At 32.7% G+C, this 11,222-nt stretch overlaps 1 long non-coding RNA gene across 4 annotated transcripts; it reads left to right on the top strand.

The window, feature by feature from the left end:
- The first annotated feature begins 7,809 nt into the window (after positions 1-7,809).
- LOC139872130 (uncharacterized) lies at positions 7,810-10,920 on the top strand. Of its 4 annotated transcripts, XR_011766885.1 has the most exons (7): positions 7,810-8,126; positions 8,250-8,314; positions 8,402-8,477; positions 8,649-8,701; positions 9,004-9,171; positions 9,432-9,605; positions 10,413-10,920. It is a non-coding gene; the product is annotated as an uncharacterized lncRNA (long non-coding RNA). The 4 variants fall into 4 exon arrangements; XR_011766884.1 differs by having other exon boundaries at positions 9,019-9,171; positions 9,432-10,918; XR_011766883.1 differs by having other exon boundaries at positions 8,270-8,314; positions 9,432-10,916.
- The last annotated feature ends 302 nt before the right edge of the window (positions 10,921-11,222 follow it).

Here is an 11,222-nt window from a genome sequence, read left to right as displayed (position 1 = left end):
CGGAAATACATCGGGAAATTCTTTTGCAATGGGAACATCATTGATGCTCTTTTCTTCAGTTTGTACTTTCTCGACGTGTGCTAGAACAGCATAGCAACCTTTTCTTATTAGTTTTTGTGCCTTCAAATTACTAATAAGATGTAGCTTCGTGTTGCCCTTTTCTCCGTACACCATTAAGGGTTTTCCTTTTTCTCGTATAATGCGAATTGCATTTTTGTAACAAACGATCTCTGCTTTCACTTCTTTCAACCAGTCCATACCGATTATCACATCAAAACTCCCTAACTCTACTGGTATCAAATCAATCTTAAATGTTTCGCTAACCAGTTTAATTTCTCAATTCCGAGATATATTATCTGATGAAATTAATTTACCATTTGCTAATTCGAGTAAAAATTTACTATCCAAAGGCGTCAATGGACAACTTAATTTAGCACAAAAATCTCTACTCATATAGCTTCTATCCGCACCCGAATCAAATAAAACGTAAGCAGATTTATTGTCAATAAGAAACGTACCTGTAACAAGCTCCGGGTCTTCCTGTGCCTCTGCCGCATTAATATTGAAAACTCTTCCGTGGCCTTGTCCATTCGTGTTCTCCTGGTTCGGACAATTTCTAATAATGTGGCCCGATTTTCCACATTTATAACAAACTACATTGGCATAACTTGCTCCGACACTACTTGCTCCGCCATTACTCGTTCCAACACCATTTGTTCCTTTCGTTCTATTAACCCCTGGTCCGTAGACCTCACACTTCGCCGCGCTATGACCATTTCTTTTACACTTGTTTCAAAATTTGGTGCAGAACCCCGAGTGATACTTTTCACACCTTTGGCATAGCTGCTTCTGATTGTTGTTGTTGCTGCGGTTATTATTGTTGTTGGGATGATTGTTATAGTTGTTGTTGTTGTTGTTGTTGTTGTTGTTGTTGTTGTTGTTATTGTTGTTGGGCCGTTTGTTGTAGTTGCGATTGATGTTGCGATTGTTGGGACAATTGTTGCGATTATTGTTGTAATTGCTGTTGTTGTTGTATTGGTGATTCTTATCACCGTTTTCCTCCCACTTTCTTTTGACTTGCTTCACATTGGCCTCTTCAGTAGTCTGTTCTTTAATTCTTTCTTCAATCTGGTTCACTAGTTTGTGAGCCATTCTACATGCCTGTTGTATGGAGGCGGGCTCGTGTGAACTTATATCTTCTTGGATTCTTTCCGGTAATCCTTTCACAAACGCGTCGATTTTCTCTTCCTCATCTTCGAATGCTCCCGGACACAATAGGCACAATTCTGTGAATCGTCTTTCGTACGTGGTAATATCAAATCCTTGGGTTCGTAACCCTCTAAGTTCTGTCTTGAGCTTATTGACCTCGGTTCTGGGATGGTATTTCTCGTTCATCAAGTGCTTGAATGCTGACCACGGTAGTCCGTGCGCATCGTCTTATCCCACTTGCTCTAGATAGGTATTCCACCATGTTAACGCAGAACCTGTGAAGGTATGCGTAGCGTACTTCACTTTGTCCTCTTCAGTACACTTACTTATGGCAAACACCGATTCGACCTTCTCGGTCCACCGTTTCAATTCGATCGGTCCTTCGGTTCCATCAAATTCCAAAGGTTTGCAGGCAGTGAATTCTTTGTAGGTGCATCCTATACGATTTCCTGTACTGCTAGATCCAAGGTTATTGTTGGTATGTAGCGCAGCCTGTACTGCGGCTATGTTTGAAGCTAGAAAAGTACGAAATTCCTCTTCATTCATATTCACGGTGTGTCGAGTAGTCGGTGCCATTTTCTTCAAAATAGTCAAATGGAACAAGTTAATCATACAGAATATTAAGAGTAGTTAATAGTATTTCGTAGCATAATATGAACTCATTTATAAAAGCTTTTTCTTCATATTAGCGTTTTATAAGTTTAAATTCGGGTAGTACCTACCCGTTAAGTTCATACTTAGTAGCTAATATACAATTCAACTACTACAATTCTATATGAAAAACTGATTATAATAATATTTCGCGTTCAAATTTTTACACAATATTTTACAAACTTACAATACCGCTTATTTTACATATAGCATGAAATATAGCACACAATAAATTTGATACAAGATGGTTGTGAAGATAATTCTAGCTAGTACACAAGTCGTTCAGCAAAGGCAATAAAGACACGTAATTCATACGTCCAGAAACAAATCATGCATTCTGGTTTTACTAGGATTACTTCCCATCCTTGGTCTTGTGGAACATAACCGTTATGGTCGTTGATAAGACAGCGTGTTGTAACGTCGTCAAAGGGACGAGAGTTACGTAATGTCCAACAGTCCCGTAACAATCTAAAAACCTCATTTCTTACCCCAATTACCGACTCCGTCACTTGTGGGAACGTTTTGTTTAATAGTTGTAGCCCGATGTTCTTGTTCTCACTTTGGTGAGAAGCGAACATTACTAATCCGTAAGCATAACATGCTTCTTTATGTTGCATGTTAGCCATTTTTTCTAAATCACGAAGTCCAATATTCGGATATATTGAGTCAAAATAATTTCTTAACCCATTGCGTAAAATAGCATTTGGGTTCCCCGCAATATATGCGTCAAAGTAAACACATCGTAACTTATGGATTTCCCAATGTGATATCCCCCATCTTTCGAACGAAAACCTTTTATAAACCAAGGCATTCTTGGAACGTTCTTCGAATGTCTTACAAACTGATATCTCCTTAAATAGTTGTGCCGAAGAATTCTGACTGACTCTAGACAAGATTTCATCAATCATGTCTCCGGGTAGGTCTCTTAAAATATTGGGTTGTCTATCCATTTTGTGTTTTTATACTGTAAAATAGACAAGAGTTAGATTCATAAAAAAAATACTTATTAATACAAGCAATTTTTACATATATCATAAAGCATAAGCACACTATATTACACCACACGAATACAACTATCTTATTCCGACTCGCTTGTTTCTTCTTCTTCGGTTTTGGTCCGTTTTGCCAAGTTTCTAGGGATATATGATGTTCCCCTAATACGAGCCGTCGTTTTCCACATTGGTTTAGAAAAACCTGGTGGTTTAGAGGTTCCCGGGTCATTGTTACAACTTAAGGACTTCGGGGGTTGACGATACATATAAAGTTCATCGGGGTTGGAATTAGATTTCTCTATTTTTATACCCTTTCCCTTATTATTTTCTTTTGCCTTTTTAAATTCAGTTGGGGTAATTTCTATAACATCATCGGAATTCTCGTCGGAATCCGATTCATCGGAGAATTGGTAATCCTCCCAATATTTTGCTTCCTTGGCGGAAACACCATTGACCATAATTAACCTTGGTCGGTTGGTTGAGGATTTTCTTTTACTTAACCGTTTTATTATTTCCCCCACCGGTTCTATTTCTTCATCTGGTTCCGATTCTTCTTCCGGTTCCGATTCTTCTTTCGGTTCCGACTCTTCTTCCGGTTCCTCTTCGGGAACTTGTGAATCAGTCCACGAATCATTCCAATTTACATTTGACTCTTCATTATTATTAGGTGAGTCAATGGGACTTGTTCTAGAGGTAGACATCTATCACAAAATATCAAACGCGTTAAGAGATTAATATATCACATAATATTCACATGTTAAAAATATATAGTTTCCAACAAATTTGTTAAGCAATCATTTTTCAAGTAAACACGGTCGAAGTCCAGACTCACTAATGCATCCTAACAAACTCGATAAGACACACTAATGCAATATTCTGGTTCTCTAAGACCAACGCTCGGATACCAACTGAAATGTCCCGTTCTTATTGATTAAAAACGTTCCATATTAATTGATTTCGTTGCGAGGTTTTGACCTCTATATGAGACGTTTTTCAAAGACTGCATTCATTTTAAAACAAACCATAACCTTTATTTCATCAATAAAGGTTTAAAAAGCTTTACATAGATTATCAAATAATGATAATCTAAAATATCCTGTTTACACACGACCATTACATAATGGTTTACAAGACAAATATGTTACATCGAAATCAGTTTCTTGAATGCAGTTTTTACACAATATCATACAAACATAGACTCCAAATCTTGTCCTTATTTTAGTATGCAATAGCGGAAGCTCTTAATATTCACCTGAGAATAAACATGCTTTAAACGTCAACAAAAATGTTGGTGAGTTATAGGTTTAACCTATATATATAAAATCGTAACAATAGACCACAAGATTTCATATTTCAATACACATCCCATACATAGAGATAAAAATCATTCATATGGTGAACACCTGGTAACCGACATTAACAAGATGCATATATTAGAATATCCCCATCATTCCGGGACACCCTTCGGATATGATATAAAATTCGAAGTACTAAAGCATCCGGTACTTTGGATGGGGTTTGTTAGGCCCAATAGATCTATCTTTAGGATTCGCGTCAATTAGGGTGTCTGTTCCCTAATTCTTAGATTACCAGACTTAATAAAAAGGGGCATATTCGATTTCGATAATTCAACCATAGAATGTAGTTTCACGTACTTGTGTCTATTTTGTAATTCATTTATAAAACCTGCATTTATTCTCATCCCAAAAATATTAGATTTTAAAAGTGGGACTATAACTCACTTTCACAGATTTTTACTTCGTCGGGAAGTAAGACTTGGCCACTGGTTGATTCACGAACCTATAACAATATATACATATATATCAAAGTATGTTCAAAATATATTTACAATACTTTTAATATATTTTGATGTTTTAAGTTTATTAAGTCAGCTGTCCTCGTTAGTAACCTACAACTAGTTGTCCACAGTTAGATGTACAGAAATAAATCGATAAATATTATCTTGAATCAATCTACGACCCAGTGTATACGTATCTCAGTATTGATCACAACTCAAACTATATATATTTTGGAATCTACCTCAACCCTGTATAGCTAACTCCAACATTCACATATAGAGTGTCTATGGTTGTTCCGAAATATATATAGATGTGTCGACATGATAGGTCGAAACATTGTATACGTGTCTATGGTATCTCAAGATTACATAATATACAATACAAGTTGATTAAGTTATGGTTGGAATAGATTTGTTACCAATTTTCACGTAGCTAAAATGAGAAAAATTATCCAATCTTGTTTTACCCATAACTTCTTCATTTTAAATCCGTTTTGAGTGAATCAAATTGCTATGGTTTCATATTGAACTCTATTTTATGAATCTAAACAGAAAAGTATAAGTTTATAGTCGGAAAAATAAGTTACAAGTCGTTTTTGTAAAGGTAGTCATTTCAGTCTAAAGAACGACGTCTAGATGACCATTTTAGAAAACATACTTCCACTTTGAGTTTAACCATAATTTTTGGATATAGTTTCATGTTCATAATAAAAATCATTTTCTCAAAATAACAACTTTTAAATCAAAGTTTATCATAGTTTTTAATTAACTAACCCAAAACAGCCCGCTGTGTTACTACGACGGCGTAAATCCGGTTTTACGGTGTTTTTCATGTTTCCAGGTTTTAAATCATTAAGTTAGCATATCATATAGATATAGAACATGTGTTTAGTTGATTTTAAAAGTCAAGTTAGAAGGATTAACTTTTGTTTGCGAACAAGTTTAGAATTAACTAAACTATGTTCTAGTGATCACAAGTTTAAACCTTCGAATAAGATAGCTTTATATGTATGAATCGAATGATGTTATGAACATCATTACTACCTTAATTTCCTTGGATAAACCTACTGGAAAAGAGAAAAATGGATCTAGCTTCAACGGATCCTTGGATGGCTCGAAGTTCTTGAAGCAGAATCATGACACGAAAACAAGTTCAAGTAAGATCATCACTTGAAATAAGATTGTTATAGTTATAGAAATTGAACCAAAGTTTGAATATGATTATTACCTTGTATTAGAATGATAACCTACTGTAAGAAACAAAGATTTCTTGAGGTTGGATGATCACCTTACAAGATTGGAAGTGAGCTAGCAAACTTGAAAGTATTCTTGATTTTATGTAACTAGAACTTGTAGAATATATGAAGAACACTTAGAACTTGAAGATAGAACTTGAGAGAGATCAATTAGATGAAGAAAATTGAAGAATGAAAGTGTTTGTAGGTGTTTTTGGTCGTTGGTGTATGGATTAGATATAAAGGATATGTAATTTTGTTTTCATGTAAATAAGTCATGAATGATTACTCATATTTTTGTAATTTTATGAGATATTTCATGCTAGTTGCCAAATGATGGTTCCCACATGTGTTAGGTGACTCACATGGGCTGCTAAGAGCTGATCATTGGAGTGTATATACCAATAGTACATACATCTAAAAGCTGTGTATTGTACGAGTACGAATACGGGTGCATACGAGTACGAATACGGGTGCATACGAGTAGAATTGTTGATGAAACTGAACGAGGATGTAATTGTAAGCATTTTTGTTAAGTAGAAGTATTTTGATAAGTGTATTGAATTCTTTCAAAAGTGTATAAATACATATTAAAACACTAAATGTATAGACATTTTAACTGAGTCGTTAAGTCATCGTTAGTCGTTACATGTAAGTGTTGTTTTGAAACTTTTAGGTTAACGATCTTGTTAAATGTTGTTAACCCAATGTTTATAATATCAAATGAGATTTTAAATTATTATATTATCATGATATTATCATGTATGAATATCTCTTAATATGATATATATACATTAAATGTCTTTACAACGATAATCGTTACATATATGTCTCGTTTAAAAATCATTAAGTTAGTAGTCTTGTTTTTACATATGTAGTTCATTGTTAATATACTTAATGATATGTTTACTTATCATAGTATCATGTTAACTATATATATATATATCCATATATATGTCATCATATAGTTTTTACAAGTTTTAACGTTCGTGAATCACCGGTCAACTTGGGTGGTCAATTGTCTATATGAAACATATTTCAATTAATCAAGTCTTAACAAGTTTGATTGCTTAACATGTTGGAAACATTTAATCATTTAAATATAAATCTCAATTAATATATATAAACTTGGAAAAGTTCGGGTCACTACAAACGGATCCGAAGATTAATATGGTACAAACATCTACAAACAGAAATCATAAACCTATGGTGATTGTTACATCTAATTCAATGCTATGTAAAACGTAAGTATATAAAAGATGATATCAAGTTATGGTGTACTTGAATACTACATTAATAAATGTGATAAATAAAATATTTCAATCGTTTTAATCTTAACTTTTATTAATAAACGAATATTCTTATTTTTTAATAATAATAATAATAATAATAATAATAATAATAATAATAATAATAATAATAACAACAACAACGATAATAATAATAATAATAATAATAATAATAATAATAATAATAACACGAATAATAAGAATAACCACAATAATAAGAATAAGAATAATAATAGTATTAATAATAGTAATAATAATAATAATAACAACAACAACAACAACAACAATAATAATAAAAATAATAATAATAATAATAATAATAATAAGAATAAGAATAATAATAAGAATAACCACAATAATAATAATAATAATAATAATAATAATAATAATAATAATATTCTTATTATTATTATTATTATTATTATTATTATTATCCCTATCCCTTCCCTACTCCCTTCGCTACTCCCTACTATACATTATAATAAAGTCAAAGAAAAGATACATTTAAAATTTTCCTCTAATCTCAACCATTGGATTAAAGAAATTACCATCACCTACCCATTCTCTACACCCTTGGATATAATTATAACTCAATAAGGACACTATCAAAACTTTCCTTCCAATATTACCCCTACATTAACAAAAACACGGGCAATTAAAAACATACAGAATACGGAATAGTAATCGACACCTACAATCGCCTAAGGTAATCGACACTTACAATCAATCGGAACATGTAATCGCATCACAAGCAAGAACCCAAGATTCAATCGAATAAATCAGATTACACCATCCGCGGGTGAGTATTTCGGATATTGTTCTTCGATCAAAATCAAAAATAAAGTATGTTGCTGGACAATCGATTGAACACTCGGGAATAAAGGTTGATGATTTCGCGGTTATGATTTCAAATAGTTATAGGATTAAGAGGTATACGATTTCGAAGATTAGGGTACGTAATTTTGTCAATTTTTTTTTTTTAATTAGGGCTCTTTCTTAGATCTCTGATTATTATACAAATTAGGGTTTTGTAATTTTTATTCTTCTAAACATGTTTGTAATTTTTATTGTGTAGAGATTGTTGCTGTTGTCGAGAGATTGTTGCTGCTGTCGATGATGATGGAAATAAATGGAACATGGGTATCTTCTGATTTTCATTATTGTTGATTTCTTCAAAGTCCATATTTAGTTTCAGATTCAAATAAAAATAGTTTGTTATTGTTTCAGATTCAATAGAACATTGATGAATAGTCGATGTTTATCAAAAGATTTGCTTCGTTGCTATTGTTCACGTGTTTAATTAGTGAGTTCATCCAAAAATTATTCTTTCTATTTGCTTTATAATTTAAAATGTAATATTGCTTCTTTAATTCTGTAAAGATTTGAACTGTATTTAGTTTCGATGGTTTTGTAATTCTAGGTTGTTTTAGTTTATGTTTCTGATCACTATAATTGATGATACTTGATTTTGCAGAGATCATGAACGTTCCTGGGTAAGAATGTTTGGTTAATGCCCCAAATGCAGAGGTTAGTATATTGTGTTATGTAAGTTTACAAGTTTTGATGTTTTATAAATGAGTATTTATCATGTTTTAATTACCAACCCGTTTGGGTCATAAAGGCTAATGACTAATGAATGAGAATTCATAACTAAATTTTCAAATATTTGGGTAGTTGTTAGTAGCCAACAAATAGCAAACATTTTTCTTTGTATGAGTGTTATTAGAGTGATAACTTGATCCATCAATTAAATGTCATTTCTGAGATCAGTTATTTTGTATGTAATTGTACAAGTTTTTTTTTTAGCATACCGATATTTGTTTTTTTAGTTTGTATTATTGCAGGTGTGACTAATTTTCACCGGGATTTAGAAATTCTCAAATATGATTGCTAACAACCATAATAAAGAACAATGATACGATAACCAAGGCGTACTCCCACCACTAATATGGACGAAATTTACGACATCACACCCACCACTGAAACAACGAAACCAGGTTCGATATATTTCAATATTCTATATTACTATATACTAACCTGTGTACAACTAAAAAGTCACCCAACGAACGTTTGCAATCACAAGCAAAATGTGCACTATTCAAAGACCCAAGTAAAACACCACAAAAATAAACCTATACACTAACAAAAATAATATAATGCAATAACATTCATGTTGTCAAATGAGAAGCAACATATAACTAATTTGTTACAGAGGCTGGGAGTATAGGATATTGAAATATCTTACATATGTTCGCAGACTTTTTAGTTGCACATACGTTAGCAACGCGAAGTCGTCTTGGTAGTATCAAACCAATAGAACAAGGGTTAACTCTGCAGCTGGTTTACAAGCAAGGTATGTAGGTCCATGCTATTCCAACCAAATAACACGCTCCCATCATATGGTAACTACCCGGACGACCTGAGCAGTAATGTAATAATTACTCATATTTTTTACTCCAATGTCAGTTATAGCTTTTACTTGCTTAAAGTTGAATGCATATATGGTTACTAATGTGTTTAGGTTAATTAATGGAGACCTTCAAAGCCCTGATGTATTATATTTACATCATAACTTGATTGTTTATGTATTATGTCCACAATGTTTTTGTTTCTATTTGTATTTTACATTAATAAATTTGCAGTGGTGCAAGATGGGTGGTTTCGTATTTCAACAAGCTGCTAATACAGAATAAAGTGATTCTTGCAAAACTATTGTGAACTTTTTGGGTACATGCTTATTTGTTTTTGTTATTTCGAAAGTCTAAATTAATAATCAATATTAACATTATCAAGAAAAGGAAAAGGGTCTGATGACAACAACCATGGAAGTTACAGAAAAATAACAACGTTTTTTGGAGGTCCTGACCTTTGTGATGGTCGCTATGACACACCAGAACATCGTTTATTTCGTGATCGTATATCTGTAATTTCAATTTTACTATTTTTATGATTATTTGTTTACCTTAACACTTCTATAAAATAAGTTATGTTAACAACATGATTTTACAGTTTAAGTATTTTACATTAGGTGGGTTTTACCTACGAGTATTTTTTCCCCTACTTGGGCGGGTTTTACCTACGAGTATGTGTTTTTTTTTTTATTTTGCTCATGGGTTTTACCTATGTGTTTTTTTCAGTTACTTGGGCAGGTTGGCGAATTGAGGAAAGTCTCCAACTGGGGATAGTTAGCCTGAAAATATTAATGTTTTTCTTCTTTAACATTTTGCTCTTTATGCAGGATGTTTGAAAGTCAGTTCTATGATAATTATAAAAGTGATGCAATGATGGCCAATCCCCATTACATGGTAACTACCTGACGACTTGAGTAGTGATTTAAGCACTGCACATATTTTTTACTCCAATGTCAGTTATCGCTTTTACTTGCTTAAAGTTGAATGCATTTATAGTTATGTTAACACCATGATTTTACACTCAAGTAATTCACATTGGGAGGGTTTTACCTACGAGTATGTGTTTTTTTACAGTTAAGTATTTTACGTTGTATATTAAACTACCGTGCAACTCAAGATCACTCAAGATCAGATTTTAAATATTCGTGTATTTGTAAGGAGTCATCTTGGGTTAGATTCTAATGCCAACAGGTCAAAAGGGTATAATTTAACACAGATCAGGTTAAGATATCCCAAGAATAGTTTCGTAATCATATTTACAACATTAATACTTATTGAATTTTTAAAAAAGTAAAAATATGTGGCGGTGACCGATCCTTATTAAATGCTATATATCAGTTTCGTTTTCAATTCGTTTTTGTGTTAGGCTCCGATGAAAAGTGTGATGCGAGGCCATTAGCTAAAACTGTCAATTAGTAAACAAGTTGACGTTTTCTCTATCGGGTTTGTGTTATTTGAGATTTTGACTCGTGAGAACCATTTTCAGATAAAAATGCACTATGAATGTAGTATGGGACAATCAAAGGTTGGTTTTTTGTAATTTTGTACCACCATGACAAAAATAATGTTAGTTGATGGTAACAATTTACTACTGAGTCAGTCAAATTAATAAATTTCGCTACAGGGGGTATGGGGGA

The sequence above is a fragment of the Rutidosis leptorrhynchoides genome, chromosome 10 (assembly GCF_046630445.1).
Source record: "Rutidosis leptorrhynchoides isolate AG116_Rl617_1_P2 chromosome 10, CSIRO_AGI_Rlap_v1, whole genome shotgun sequence".
Classification (NCBI taxonomy): Eukaryota; Viridiplantae; Streptophyta; class Magnoliopsida; order Asterales; family Asteraceae; genus Rutidosis; species Rutidosis leptorrhynchoides.
This window is presented reverse-complemented; position numbering and strand designations above follow the sequence as displayed.